We start from the raw sequence: 17,035 nt of genomic DNA, 5'->3' as shown, positions 1-17,035 counted from the left end.
TAAATATAATGTGCGTCGTGAAAGTAGTTGTTTTTCGGCAAGCATTTATCAAATCCTAATTATGAACGTTGTGTGTGTGTGTGGAAGGATTGGCATTGGAATTATCCTTTTGCCACAGAGTTTTGGATATAGGTAGTCAGTCATATAATTATTTTACTTATATATGAACGTTGACGGTAGTGAATGTTTCGGAATATTTATTATTCTAAAACAAAACCCCGTAGAAATTTCCACCAACACTGTCCCGCTCCTGATGATCCCCCAAACGGAAGCGTATCCTTTCAAAGATACCTACCGCTCCGATGTTGTCGCCGCTCCCCGAGACGCCTTCCACCGTTAGACGTTATTCCTTTGTGACGTCATCGCCGCCACCGCGCGCTGTTAATCTCCTGCGAGCGGACCCCATTGTGCGCGTCCTCCTGCTGGCAATAAACCGGATCGGGCGAACGACTGGCTCTGCTCCTCTGTTCTCGCCGCATTGCGAACGTATTCTATATTTTGTCCCACACCTGACACCGAGGATAATTGCCGTTCGGATGAGTTGGGAAAGGCGAGGCGAAGGTGCCCGACAAGTGTCTAGAGCCTGAAATATTGCGATAAATGTTCGGTGTAAGTTACGTGCGCTGGGAAATTTATTTAACGTAATACGAAATAGTTTTTCATGCTCACATTCCGCGGTACGGAATCCGGTTTCGACTTGAGGGCTTTCAATCATTACGTTCTCAGATATATTGCGTGAGCATGTTTGAGCGGTTGCTTCACTATTTACTGTTATGAAGCCGATGTCATTATTCTCCTAATTTATAGGTTGATGAATTCGGAGTGTAGTGTTTTTAGGTACATTCTGTTTACCCCAAGAAAAGCCTTCTCAACTCAATGGGAAGTCCTTTAACCTTGGCTGTTTTATATTTATGGTTTCTCAACCTGTCACCCTTTATCTCGTTACTCATTTATGTACTTAATAGGTTATTTTTGTTATACATAAAAGATATTGAACCATATTATCAAAAGAACCATTTATGAAAAAATCAAATGTCAGCTCCAGAGCAAACGGACAGGAACACCAAACAACCTGATAGCATTTAGAAAAGGTTGCGTACAAAACAGAAATATGATAATTTATCAGTTCTTGATCTTGATCATTTGTTTGTGGAGCACTATATATACTATAAAACATGAGATGCAAGTATTCTACGAGGGGATACATTGAAAGGAAGCATGAATGGAATTCCAATGGAATTCACTTCATTATTGATAATATTGTAACGAAATATCACTGAAGTTATAAAAATAATATTTTAAATTTCTGGTAATTATGTTGTTCTTATCGTGTTGTAATCTGGCGAAATGTAATATCGTTTATAGTATACACAAACCATAAACTTTTTGAATTTTTTCCATTCCTTTCAAGTTCGTTTGGTATTTTCCGAAACATATAATTGAGGTGAGTTTCATTGTATGTATGTTTGCCATATTGAGAGGCAGACATAAGATTAGCTGACTTTACTATGTTTTCCATATGTTTATTTAAAAAATTTAAAATTTTGTTACAGATCAATATCTCTTACGTTCATCGTTTGTTCCAGAACCTCTCCATGGGTTTGGAAAAATATTACTATCTTAATAATAATAATAATAATAATAATAATAATAATAATAATAATCTCTATCCAGATCACTCTGTCAAGATGGTCGTTCTGATTATTGGAGTCCTTGGTGGAATGATGTCTTCTCTACTCTCGAATCTCAAAATCATACCGGCTTGCCGCACTAAGGCAGAAATCTTAGCCGCACAGATGCAGAAGGCTGTCATTCTTGGCTCACTGCGTTTGCTCAGGGCACATGATTCTCGGACCCAATGATCACTTACCTCACGGTGTGGGGAGTGGTCATTGGTTGATTATGCTGGCGCGCCCTCCCGAATGTATCGGGGCTTCGGGGGATAGGGCCTGACCAGCGCACACTACGGTGAAAAAAAAAAAAAAAAAAAAAAAAATAATAATAATAATAATAAATCGACTTCATTAATCATAATATACAATAGAATACTTAGCATTGACAGTAGGATACTATTTCAATAAACGATGAATTGGCGGCGATTCAGCCTGAGCTGTTTTTCAACCCTACCATGAGAAAGGGAGTGTTTACAAGTATAATCGTAATACAGAAATCTATAAAGACAATCGAACAGATGTGTGTGGTTATCAAGATTGTCAGTCCGAATTTCCTTTAAAGATTTTCAATCTTTCCTTGAAATTCTGAAGACTGAACGATTTATATTCATTCGGCAATCAGTTATAGAGCCTGGCGGCATTGTAAGAAAAACTGCGAGTATAAATGGAACTGCGATGCTATTGTATTTCTAAGATATTTTATGTCGCGTCCGAGAGTTAGGTATGCTTGAAAACAACTTCAATATCTCACAAAGATAAGCTGGTTTTCGTATGTCAGAAGAGTTTTGTGGTTAACTGTGAGGAGGTGTAGCTTTCTCATATTCTGCATTGAAAGCCAACCTGATTGTTTCATTTGGTGGCTAATGTGGTCAAATTGAACAGAAATTTTCTTTGCTGATGCAATGCCTACTTCGTTTTTAACAATACAAGTGATCCCCACATAACCGCTGCCACTTTTGCCACAGCAACTGATTCTGTAGGACTGGAAGCCCGTAAAGAAAAAAAGATGAAACACTGAACTATCAGTATGACACTAAGATAATTCCATAAGTTACACCATCGGACCGTTTATTCATTGAATAAGTACGTGAGAATAATTCAATATACTATCAAATATCTATGGGATCACCAAAAGACTAAATCTTTGATGACCACAGATGAGAGCTTGACATATCGGAACAGAGTTAACTACTGTTGGATCACAAATTCATATACTTTTGTTCAACCACATTGTAAGACCAATTATTCAATCGAACCCTCTACCTGGAGTGTTGGTCTAGATTAATAAAATAGTTAAGGCAAACTCAAATGAGTTTCCAAACTGATGTCACGTTTCAACATTTCCTCTTCATGACACTTGTGTTGACACGGTTGTGGCTTCCCATCTAGCCGGAAGTTCGAAGTCCACTGGAACTGCATTGTTTGGCGCAAAATTGAAAAGAAAAAAATACTTAAATCTTGGTTACAACTATCTGTTACATCCAGTAGCGGTTCAAACTTTTGGTGTTCATGGTCTCCGTTATTCGTTCCTGAACTCAGAAGGAGAATAGGCTAAGCAACGAAAGATCACCGTTCTACCTCTTTTTTGATAGAAAGAAGTAATATTGCTATTCAACGTGCTCATGCTGCTTCGGTCCTTGAAACTATTCCTCCTTCACATAATTTTGATAAGATCATGCATTGTCCTAATTTCAGTACGGAACTGAAATCTCTTCGAAACAAGCCAAGATATGTGGATATTTATCAGTCTCCTATCAAGGTTAATTCACAAGTGATTGATCCACCTTCTTCTTTTTCAGTGCGGTCAATGAACTTAGGTCATTCTTGCCCCCGAAATATGAGTTGCAGTCCTCGTGGTTCTGGTTCCTTTTTAGTGGAAGAGCTTCATGAAGCCAAATCGATCCCTCTACGAAACCCTTTATCTCTTGGAAGCATCGATCGCAGCTTGAGTAATGGTTCTTATGGAGATTATGTGAAACATGTTCTTCCTTACGAATCAGTAGAGAGTTGTCCTGAAAATCTTGAGAAGAAAATTGGATTGAATAATTTAGGAAACACTTGCTACATAAATACTATTTCACAAGTGTTGTTCATGACGAAAAATTTCAAGAACGAGGTTTTAATGATGAACGAGAACGAGAATGTTTCCAACTTATTCACCAAACTCAAACACCTGTTCATGCAGCTGCAGTTTCGTAAGAATGTATAATCTTTCCCTTCAACCGATTTCCTGGAGTTTTTGAAGTCCACTAGATACTCGTTAGGACAACAAGAGGATTGTTCGGAATTCTTGGGGTTCTTGTTGAATACTCTTCGTGGGCAAAACAATAGCAGAATCAATACTCCTGACCGCTCTGGATTGAATGAGTCCTTACAGTCTATCTCGTCTTGTGTTTGTAAATCTTTTGCTGGAAAAATCCTCACTTATTTACTTTGTAGTGAGTGTTCAAGAGATAGTAAAAACGTATGTGAATTTCTGGAACTTAATCTAGCGTTTCCTAATATGACTAATATCCAGTCCGTGCAAAGCGTATTGTTAAATCATCTGAAAATAGTATATTTAAAAGGTGATGATCGACTGTATTGCCAAACATGCGCCAAACAAACTGACTGTCATAAGGAAACAAGTATAGCTGAGGCACCAGTCAATCTAATAATAAAACTGATTGAAGACTCAACCTCTGACGGAAGCACCAAACTCTTTCGAAGATTCGAAAAAGATGGACACTTTAATCTAGCAGACCACTATTATAATATTCATGCAGGCACTGTTCACTGTGGTTCTGGCGTTGAATTTGCTCATTATTACGCCTTGGTCAAAGACGAAACGGACTGGTTTAAGTTTAACGATAGTCGTGTCACGAAGTGTTCTGGCGATGTATTGAATTTATTTGAGCCTCTGGAGACACCCTACATTTTGTTTTATAAGAGAAAGGACATTGGCAGATCAAGATCTTCAGATGATGTGGTGCTGCAGGTTTTTCCGGGTTTTCCTGCAGCTGTAAAAGCAAATGCACCACTGGAATCAATAAAGTCGCCCCGGAGCGCCAATTAATGTTTATTGTTGTTTTATTATTTCACAAATATTGTAAAAATTGTTAACAGGAATATATTTTAGATTCAGATTTATGACTCAGAACACTTTTTTTCGCAAAGCAAGTCTTTAATCTTTCTTGTAGGCATAATATGGGAGGCTGTTCCTTCGAGAAACATGGTACATTTTCTGTAACATGTTGAATATGGTCCTTCTTCACATATATTATCTTGACAATACACGGCACTGGCAGGCAATCCGAATTCGTCATCGCCCCATTCGAACCGTCAAAGAGAGAAGAGCGGGCGGATAACGAACGGGGGCAACCGCGTCGTCGAACGTAACCACACCGTTGGACCGTGTCATCCATCCATCTCCCGGCCGACCGACCCGGCTTATTGCTTACTGTTTCGCACCGTTTATGGCCAAACGCGGTTAGGCCGACTTTATCGAAGAAGAGAGAGCGGTAGTGGCGGTGGCCTGTTACAGTCGCGTTTGTTTCCGGCCGGTCTGACTCTACTGAGCGCTTCGTTGTTGCAAAAGGGGCGAAGACGCGACAAATAGCCGATCAGATTGATTTGTTTCGCGGCCGTAAAATTACAAAACCGCCTTTCTGAAGAAACTAATATTACAGATTTTCCTCATGTTTTACCTTTCCACAATCTGAGAAATGAAAATAAATCAACAGAGAATCTGCTCTCAAATGTAATAAAGGGCAAAGTTCACCCCAAACACTTACTGCGTTATATATACTTCTGAAAAGTGCAACTAGTCAGTAATTTGTCCTATTTTAAGTGAAACAAATGATTGAAAAACATAAATTTCGATACTAAACTTTTTTAGAAAACGAATTAGAAAAAAATAAAAAAACGAGTTACCTTTTGGAAAATACACCTGTTCCGTTCTCAAAACCTGAAATTATTGTTATTGAATGCGCAATACTCGAAAATATGATGATTTAAAAGAAATCATACAAAAAAATGTTCAGATTCATATTCGATAGTACAAATGAATACAAGATATTTTCTGACAATTCACTTTAGATTAAGGTTTCCATTTTCCACCTCTCGCCTTAGAAATGGTAACCAGGTACAACCCATTTCTACAGAGTTGATCGAAATACACTTGTTGCTTGTGAGTTTTCCCGCTTTTTGTGATGCTCTTTGGTGATAAAATTATATTCAATTGCGTGATAACCAGTTGACTTTGAAATATGACTTTTTTTCATGATCCTGTTATCTATTTTCTCTTAAGGTATTCACGATGTTAGTTTTTTCTTTTTGACAAATGTGGAATTTTCACCTATATAACATTCTCCACAGAATTAGGTTATACTCAATTTTCCAAAAATCCCAGCACATAAGGTGAAATGTAAGTTGTTAGATATGTGAAAATGGATCGTACCTAGTTTTCATTACCATGGCGAGAAATTGAAAATGTAAATAAAGACCTAAACTGAATTCTCAGAAAAACATTCTGTATGTGTATCATGTAGACCATCGAATATGACATCAAAACATTCGATCTTTGTCGAAAGGAATAGAGATTTTTCTGGAATACACGTTTCCAATAACAATATTTTCAGGAAAGAAAGTTTTTGGCCTTCCTCTTCTTCATCTTGATACAAAAAAATGTGGGAATCTTCCAAAGAAAGGAAAGAAGCAATCAATTTTAAGAATTGTGTAGAACATGCAAAGAAATAATTTTCATACGAATTATACGAAAAACACTTTCCTCTATTCTTTTTTTTTCCAAATTTCCAAATCAGATATCATTCACAGGATTCCTACACAATATAATTAATGAAAGAAGTATTATGTAGGAATCCTGTGAATGATATCTGATTGGATCTCATTACGAATATTTGGAATACAAACTTTCTTCCTTTCTTTGAAAGATTCACAAATTTGTTGTATCAAGATGGAAGAGTAGAAGGCCAAAAATATTATTTCCCAAAAATTAATCTCTTCTAAAAATATACCCTTTCAATTTAAATATTTTCAGGTTTTGAAAACAGAAGAAAATGTTAGTCTTTTTTTAAATAAGGATTCAAATTTTATTTATGAAATAAATTATTGTATTTATGAGCAAAACTTATAACTACCAGTTACTGGTTCGTTAGCCTTGTCAAAGGTTTATATTAACACAGTTACTTTTCGAGGATGACACTTTTCACTTTGCCCGTTATTACACTTCGGTGTAGATTCTCTGTTGATCTATATTTATATAATTTTTAGATTGTGGAAGGATATAAACACAAAAATGAAAGAACATCGACTCCTTCACCCAAATTAATATATCTTTTAGAAAATATTAAAACAGAGTTATGATTAAGTTCTGCACAAAATTCATAAATCGAAAAATTTTCAGTTTTCAGAAAAGATCGAAACATATCGAAGCATTTATTTTTTACGCTTCTGATGGCATGAAAAAAACGAAACGATATAATTGTGAAAGTAATGACATCATTGTAGTTATTTTCGAAGAGTAAGCTACAATTTCTTTTGCGTATTTGAATCAGGTAGTTACACATTGATTTTTGAGAGAAACTACTATATGCTTTTCCTTGGAACGTTATTTTGGAAATTCATAACATGGATGACAATATTTGAGCCCTTGTAGTCTCTGAATGTTAAAATTCCTTCTAAGAGTTGTGTGAGAAACTACATTTGAAAATTCCAATTCATTTAGGTGCTATTGATCACATGTGTTCCTGTAATAATGATGATTGGATGAATTGGTTCGGATAGAGTCTAAACAGAGAAAACTAATCTGTATATGGAACAATTTTTACATTTCTGCATGACCAAAGAAAGTTGACAAGAAAATTATTGTAATGTTTCTCTCAGTACCCGTACACATGGTTAGAGAGGCAAAATTATCGCTGAAAATTTTACATCATTGAGCAAAGTGATTTTTCCGTAGACGCTGAAAATATTGAAGAGGTGGAACTAGGTGAATTGAATTCTTCGAAGTATGGACAACTGAATAAACTGTTTTTTTCAACCCTTGTAATCTGAACATATGATATTGTTTCGAGTTTGAATACGATTTGGAATATGAGATCTCGAACAATCCTTGTAACTATAGTAAGTAGACAATAAAAAGAAGTTTTTGTGTTTTTAAATATTTTTCCATGATAGATGTTAAGGTTGAAGTAATGCATTAAAATGCGTGTACACTGGTGTAGCGACTCATATGTATAGAATTTTCTAGCAAATCTGTCGACAGAGATGGTTTAGTTGATTTCATAAAATGGAACTGAAGCTTTCCAAAATGTTTTAAAAAATCTTTAAGAAATCTGTTTTTCCGTTAACCAGCTGTCGCACGCCTACGAACGACAACTCTAAAAAGTCGAAACTTGTGCGAGCTAAGGACTAACGAGGTCTTACCTTTTAACGTGTGATTACTAACACGGGTTGGACGATAGCAAGTAAACCTCGATCGTTCAGCCCGGGGCTTGAACCAGCGACCAACACGGCGGTCGATTTGAGTGAGTGAACAAAGCACCCACGTCGAACCGACCGACTACCATCCGACCAGTTATATTTCGTTAATATCGCTGGTTATACGTCGATACAGTAATGCATATTCTACTATGTGATGATATGAATTGAAAGGTAAGTTGAAAATTGTGATGACACTGATAAAATATTATTTTAGGTTATATATGCATATTCATGTTTTATCACTATAAAAATGTAGAGTTATCAACGGTGTTTATCATCTCAAGTCAGTATTTTAGTTTGTGCATCTGTGTGTTGTGACAAATTTGCTGCTCGGTTAATCTTTCAAACTCAAATCAAAATATTCCACAAGTAATATTACATCGTCAGATCCTGAATCTATCGAAGAAATATATTATAATTTTGACACACTCATAATATGTGAATGAACGTCAACACAACCTATACGGTTTTTCGCAATAACCTTATTTGTTTCTAAGAAAAAATAATAGCATTGGCAACGTCTTTCATCAAAGAACAATTATTAGGTAAAATAAATTGATATCTCAAATGTATATTTCAAATTAAAAAAAAAACAATATTTAAAAAATTGTTTGAGCTTACCATTTTTACTGTTCGAAGATATAAAAGCTAGTTCTTACCTGAAACAATAAAATATAAAAATATATGGAAATATAAGTACACAGACGATGAATATGAGCATTGTGATCAGTATATATAAATGTATTTCTAAAATAAAATGAAATATTTTTCAATAGTACCTAATCATATATGTAGTACTAAAATCTTATCATCTCATTTAGTTGAAAAAATATAGCACTGGTTTTCTAAAAATGACCTTATCCTTAACACCGACAAAACCAAGGCAATTCTATTCAGAACCCTCCAACAACCGTTCACTTAGCAAATATTCAAATGAAAGTACAACACTCAACAAAAAAATTTTTAGGTATACACATCAATGAATACATCTTCAATGGCATAACCACATTATAAATTTAGGAAAAAAATGGAATCAAATCTGTTACAGTGTAAGGATTATTAGTACTTATCTTCACAAAAAAATCATTAAAATACATATATGCAGCGAATTTTGAGTCTTCCGCAAAATTTGGTACATTATTCTGGAGATCTTGTAATGGCATCTTAAATATATTTGGGATTCAAAAAAGGGTGATAAGAACTATGTTCAAATTGAAGTACCGCCAATCTTGTCGGGGCAAATTCAAAGATAATTGTATCATGAAAGTACATGCACTATACATTTATGAATGTGTAATGTACTTATTGAAACATAAAGATAAGTTGTTGGGAGCAGGATCAAATCATACTTACACTTTGCGGAATGCAAATATAATATGTCGCCCTAGTCGTAGACTAACACTAACCGAAAAGCATCCATCATATGCATCAATCAAGTTTTTCAATAAACTACCACAAAATATCAAATCCTGTGAGAGCCTTCAAAAATTTAAAATATATGTGAAAGATTTTCTTCTAGACTTGGAACCATATTCAATTCAGGAATATCTGGATTGCTGTCAACTTCGTTTTATATTAAGTACAATGTTTTTATTTCCACTTCATACATATTTTTTTTTAATGTTCCTACAATCTGTCTGACGTTGTTGCATTTTGTTATGTTGCAAAACAATGTAAAGCATACCCTGTTATTCTCAATATATTATAGTAAAATAACTAAAAAATTATATTTCAGAACGGTTTTCTGACATCACCGATATGAAATTTAGAAATATCTTGTTAATGAAACGGAATATTTCCATTGAAAAAAAAATCTGAAAGAATAAAATTTGTAATTGACAACTCCATACTGATAGAGAGAGCAACCCTATAGGTCGGCCCGATAAGTTACAGCGTAAATTCAACTTTGTTTTTCAGATTATGGAAGGTGAAAATTCTTTAAAGAGATCCCAATCGAACTCTTATTTCCTTCACAAAAAAAAGATTTTTTTTCAGTATTGAAAAACAATTCTGACAAGCTGAATTGAAATTAGAGAATTTCATTGACCATACTCAAACGCCTTCTTTGCAGATTCTTTTACTGTTTTTAGCTTTGGAAATTGTATGTATGTACCGGGTTTCAAACATTTCCCCAATTTTTTGGGGGTCATTAGAAATCTAAATGAGTTTTCGGGAATATCTTAATTTACAGAAACAACGGTTGTCAACTTCTGATCAATACTCGTATTTAATTGTGGATTCTAACAAACAATTCGAAGATTTTTTGCCTTCAAATATTATTTCAAAACTTCTCAACGCCAAACCAACTCGCACCTTCGGCACATCTTAATTCTGTCTCCAACAACCAAAGATGCGTATCATCTGTGTACGAAGTTAGCAACCCTTGTAAGTAGAGGAGATCCGATTAATTCCCGGAAAGTTGCGGTGATTAACATTTTCGGCAACAAGTTGTTAATAAATCAAGAGGGATATCGTCGCTTGCCTCCGCTATGTCGGATTTTCGACTGGCAAGACTAAAATATTGCTTTACCTTTTAGCGAGAAAGAAGCTGGAAAGCTTTTATATTACCTTCTAGTAACCCATTTTTTCTGTGAAACACTTTGGTGGGACCCCAAACGTTTTATACGACCTGTACGGGTCGGTTCGTTGAGTAATTCTCGGCAACGGGAAGGATAAAACAGTTTCTCCTCAATATATTTTATTTGGCATTGGATTCTAGCAGTCCTAAAAGAACTGAACAAGACATTCAATTTTCATTTGAATAAATAAAGTTGGTGGGATTTTGAAGAAAAATAACTAGAAAAATGTATATCAAAGTATATCAATTTCTAGTTTTGAACCTAACCCAACCCATCTGAATTAATATTCTAACAATGGACATTTTTTTACTTTATTGATTCAAAGTTCTAAGTTTTTGCGAAATAAATTAATGAGGTACTATTTGAATTTTGAATGTTGGAAATAATTACCAAATGTGAAAATACGTGTATTGTATATCTATTGAGTTTTGAAGTGGCAATAATGAGAATACCTATGTTAATATAAACAGAAGCGGTATTATCTCGTGTGTTTCAATCAAAGCGGCAACGAATTCGGCGCAAATTGTCCCGTGTGTCTTTAGTCTTGAAATATTCAGTTCATTTTTCATAGAAGCAGGTTTATAAGATAATATATTCTGTGAGAATTGTAATAATAATTTGTAAGAAAATAGTATATTGTACAACAAGTGAGAAAAACCACATATTTCTCACGAGCGCAGAAGTTTGTTGGCACGAGCCGACGGCGAGTGCCGCAAATCAAACGAGTGAGAAATATATCATTTTCTCACGCATTGTACACTATAGGTACTTTTTCTACGGTTGCGTTGTTTTCAAGTATTGAAAATTAAAATACAAATATAATAATACTTGTATGTCATTAACTCATTTTTATATTTTATTTAAAATAGTAATTAACAATTATATTTGAATAATTTTGTAAAGTTAAACCATGTTGGTCGTTTTGTTTCAACATGTTTTCGGTAATTGAAATATTAGCTGCGGTCGAAGTTGAAGTTGATGGGGAAACGTACTGAGCTTCCACAGCATTGTTGTGATCAGGTTCTAATGGCGCTGGAGGCTGAATGGATTCTACTATACTTTCTGAAATTTTCATTTTGTTAGCTATGGAGTTATCGATATAAGATTCAGCAACATTGCTGATGGATATCCAACCCCCATGGCGTTTTAAAGTTAAAAGATCTGCCCCTGCATTAACTAAAATAGTCCTAGATGACCTTCGGAAACAGTGACCAGTATATAATTCAGGGTTCGGTAATTGCAAAATTTTCGCTATTTCTTTCGCCATGGTGCCAAATTTATTTATCCCCAAGGCAGGAGAATTATAGGAATCCTGGTTTTAGTATTGGGTAATTTTATTAAAAGGGCCGAATCGCTAAAGCAGCCTGAAATCAAAACCAAACATTCATTTTTCGATAACAATTCAAAAATTTTCAATACATAACTTTATCAGCAAATACTTTTCATCAGGTGCATCAGGAGTATATTTTTCAGATTTGCGTTTTAAAAATGCACGTAGTTTTACGTATTCTGATATATCAACACAGTTTTAATAATTAAGGTACTCCTCAGCATCGAGTACTGAGACCATAATGTTGATGAGATCAATCTTCTTGACAACTCATCAAAATAAACTAACAAGGTATTTTCGGAACAAGAATTTACCTTGGCTTTCATTTTCCAGTCCATAAAGTTTCTGTAATCGATTTCATATTCTCTTTCTGACAACTTCTGGAGATGTACTTTCCAACTCTAAATCTTCGTATTCCATTATATTCAATATTTAATAAATATGAACTATTCATACTATAACAATCAACAATAAAACTATTTTCGTTGGGTTAGTTCAACGATTATGGACATACAGGATTGCTTACTTTTGCGATTTTGTTAGACAAGTCACGTGATCTCGTAACGTAACAGTGTTGACTCTGGATTGATTCGGTACTGCACTTTTAAATTAAAATAAACAAATTTCATGTAAATCCCTTATTGGAATATTATTTTCATATTGAATTGAATACTTAATATAAATGGATTAATACTAAGTAAAAAATTTTCTTTTGTGGATGACAATCGAGCTATTTTGCCCTTTTTAAAAGTAAGAGATTTCATCAGTTTTTTATTATTTTCGTGAAAACTGTAATTCCCACAAAAATTTTGTAACGAATTTTGTTTTAGATAATAGTAGTATCTAAAAAAAATCATAACTTTTTGTTCCATCTTTTATAATAAACGCTTGATAATCAAAAATATTTAAATTGTTTATATGTGAAACAATTTTTTTTATTTATCTGACAGAAAATACATGATACGGTTTTTATTTTTTATTAAGAAAATGAGAAATTCAGATAGAATAATTCAACTTAAACTTTGTGACATAAATGATGAAATTGATAAATCTACAATCTAATATATTATAATACTACATTAGAGCAAAAATGAACTACTTTATCCACTTTATCCAGTAAATATATTAGATTTTTTTTTGCATGAATGTAGAAAAATAAATTCAAAGGACTAATGTATTACTTCATTTATTTTTTTTTCTATTATTAGAATTGTTTAAATTTTTTCTTTTAAGTGACCTATTTTCGTCGGCCTTTAAATTATTATATTTCATTCTGATAATTGTTCTCAGTTTGCAAAATTCAAAAATAATATTTGAAATATTTTTTGAAAGAGTTTTTACAGCTCCTGGCCCTTTTCTAAATCTATTCAAATGATGTTTATCGAAAAGCTTGTTTCACTTTTTAATTTTTTCTAACCAATTATCTATGGGTTTAATAAGACCTCCCAATGAAAGTTGCTGGACCCAAGAAGGTATATTATAATTATGATCTGCTTTTATATTAAAAGTATAATCGCCCAAACCAGGTAGATCATTTTTATGCTTTTTAGCAAAGTATTCAGCAATATATTCTAAAGGGTCCTCTGTTATTTCTGGAATATTTGTATTTGAAGTTGAAGGAATGTTAGTAAAACTATCAGAACTACTAGATGAAAATGAGCTACTGCAATTTGATCCTATTGTCTGTTCTAAAATCGCGTCTGCGTTAATTTCAATCTCATTTGGACCACGGCTTCAAATTTGAGAAAAATCCATTTTTGAGAGTGAATTTATCCCCTCTTTTGCAGCGATGAATCCATTCTTTCTGCAAAGTTACGGAAGCCATATCCCTAGCAATAGGAGAAGAGTGAAATATTACATCAGTAACACCACTTTTCTTTAAAGTCAAAGATTGCAAAAGCAATCTTGCAAGTTAACACTGCACAAATACGACCAGGCATTTTAACTGAAAATTATTTAATGGTTAGACAATTATTGCTATTATTTACAAAAATGTGAATATTTCCAATTTTTACATTAATTTGAATTTCAAAAAACAAAAAAAAGTTCAACAATGGCAAAAAACAAACCTCAAAACAAAAGAAACTAACAGTCTAATATGACGTCTACTCGTTACACCAGTTTAAAAAATGTCCAAAAGCACAAAAAAATACGACTTTCACAATAACAAACTCAATGTTTCAGAAACCTAACTGTATAGTTAAAAAAAATTAACCAAAATAAACAAAAAACAATGTAATACTGTCCGAAAATAATCCTTAAAAAATGTTAAAATAACACACAGTCTTATGGCAGTGTTACGTCATATCTGCTCGGCGCTTGTTTAACGTGGCGATATATTTAAGTAAGCAATCCTATATGTCCATAATCGTTGGGGTTAGTTGACTGCAATAATTATGCAGTGCTATGGTTTTGTTGTTATGGAAACGCTGACAATGGGCTTCTTGGATATTGCACGCGAATCGTCAGCGTAGCGTTGTCAACATGGAGAACGTGTCATATAAATCTGACATGTAACAACTCATGACCGACTTGGGTTATCGTGATAACAGTGAGAAATTATTTCTTACTGTAATGGCGGATATTTCTCACTGCGTTAGAAATATTTCGTTTTGAACGTATGAAAACGATGAGAGAAGTGGCACATTGTATAGCAACCGTAGAAAAAATTGTTAGCAATAAACGCATAAACTACCCTGTATTTTTGAACGAGTATTCAAATAGTTTGAATCGATCTAGTAGTCGAGGTAATGAATTTGAAATTTTGTTTTGATTTTAGCTCGACATATACAACTAAGAAATAAGTATTTTGTTAATTTCCTGCACCATACGAAAAATGTTTTATTAACAATTTCCTTGAAACGCCGAGTACTATTTGGACGTGTGTAGCGTTAAAAGGAGACAACGTTGCAAAACTAAAAAAAACTGAAAAAATATCGTGTATCTTTGTTAGCTCGAAAACTTTTCAGACCACTCTCGTATCTCTATAGGATCATCAAAATATTAGAGTTCATTTCAATTAATAGAGTGAGACAGTGTGCTCTGTTAATTATTAAAATACACATATTCGAAAGAGTGAACTGAAAATTTAAGTTTATAAACATTGAACGATCCGATTTATTCGTCATCTGCGCCTGAATCCGCCCCTGTCTCCTGCCTACGTTACGGACAACAGACCGAAAGGTTGATGGCGGGCGTCAGCGGACACATCTGCCGCATTGGGAAATGCTAATAGCGGAAACGATCCACACCCGCTGTTGCGCTGTGCGAGTGGCCCGGGTCCAAACACTGAGCTGCGGCAGTTCAACAAAACGGAGTTTGGAATGCCCTTTTGGAATCAGTCTGAAGTGGATGATATGTACAGTGTGTGTCACAATAAGCTTTCTTAGAACTGTGAGGTAAAGAATTTTATACAAAAGTTTTATCGTTTTTTTTAAGCCAAACAAAAACAAGTTTTTGAACGGAAGTTTGGCATAAAGTTCCACTAGCAAGGTTAGAGAACTATTGAGTAACACTTTTACTCTGAATGAAATCTGAAATTGGTACACAGAAAGATGAAGATGAAAAATGCGTATATGAAAGAAATATTCATGAAAATCTTCAAAAAATTATCGGAAACGGAGTTGCAAAACCCTTCAACACCGTTCAAAAAAATAGGGTTCAACCCAATTAACAACATAAACAAAAATGGAACTTGGAACTCAATTATTATCAAGATATGTCAGAATTTGAACTTGAAACATTTTTATTCTAACGACATCTTGGATAAATGGTTAATGAAGAGTTGATTCAAATTCCTTATGGTTGAAATTTCAACATCTCCGGGAATATTTTACTCAGTATAAAGAACGAACAGACATTTCGCTTCAGAAAAATAGCGAAGGTATGAGAAAAAAGCGAGATAGAGAGAATGAGAAAGACATGAGCAATAACTATATATGCAATTTTTTCTTTTCTTCATGAAGGGCTTTCAAACAGTGACGTTGTAGATGTAGCTGCAGCAATTATATGCCATTCAACAATAAACCTTGACTGTCAGTACCAAACAATGATTTTGCTGATGCGAAATCAGTGACTGAGATACAATATCTAGAAAAGTAAATATTGAATTGTATTTCGGTTCTGGAACAATTATTTTTCTTGTAATGTGAATGACTTGTTGAATGTTGATATATCTGGTTAGTTTATCATTTTTGCAGACGATATACCACAAGTAGTGGCATAATTAGTCGATGAATAGCTTGCAGGAGAAAATAATAATTCACAACACAACAAAGTTTTTGTTTCGGGGTTGAAATTAGATGATTTTAATGTATTTCCACGTGTTAAAACCGAAAGTGACCATAAAAATTATATATTAGCTCTTGTTTTCAAGATATAGTATCATTATATTATATATATATGTATATTGAGTTTTCAACAAATGAAATATTTCATCACCAACAGTTGGTACACATGTTTGTTTACATAACACCCCTCTCATCAGCTGTTCTTAAGTAGTAAACGTAACCTATGTGAGTTTGTCAATTGTACGCACGTGGTTGCTATTGAAATTATCGTGTGAAGTTGATTTTTAAATTAATTTAAGTGCTGATCTGAAATGCCTCGAAAGTGTGTGAATTCTGTCGATAGCTTTTGCTATATATCTGGTGAAATAACATTTAAGGCTCAGAAACGTCGTTAAGACAGCCTATGAACATTATTTTGGTGTGAAAGTTGGGGACCAAGATAAATCATGGGCTCCTCATATATGTTGTAATTCTTGTTCCGTCATATTGCGAAAGTGGCTGAAAAATAAAAACCGGGCAATGGCTTTTGCAGTACCTATGGTTTGGCGTGAGCCTACCAATCATACAGACGACTGTTATTTCTGCTTAACTCCTCCCATTAAGCAAGGTTTATCTATGAAGAAAATAGGAACGGTTAAATACCCTAATCTCCCATCTGCTCTTCGACCTGTACCACACTCA

The 17,035-nt window shown here is 34.1% G+C and overlaps 1 protein-coding gene across 3 annotated transcripts in view; it reads right to left on the bottom strand.

Moving 5' to 3' along the window:
- The window catches only part of LOC111509010 (nucleolar protein 4), a 363,566-nt gene that overhangs the window by 260,665 nt on the left and 85,866 nt on the right, over positions 1 to 17,035 (bottom strand). The window lies entirely within an intron of this gene.

Source organism: Leptinotarsa decemlineata, unplaced genomic scaffold, assembly GCF_025532065.1.
Source record: "Leptinotarsa decemlineata unplaced genomic scaffold, Ldec_3_MD MMD2_tig00026299_RagTag_RagTag, whole genome shotgun sequence".
Classification (NCBI taxonomy): Eukaryota; Metazoa; Arthropoda; class Insecta; order Coleoptera; family Chrysomelidae; genus Leptinotarsa; species Leptinotarsa decemlineata.
The sequence above is the reverse complement of the archived record's forward strand: the minus strand, read 5'-3'. Positions and strand labels throughout refer to the sequence as shown.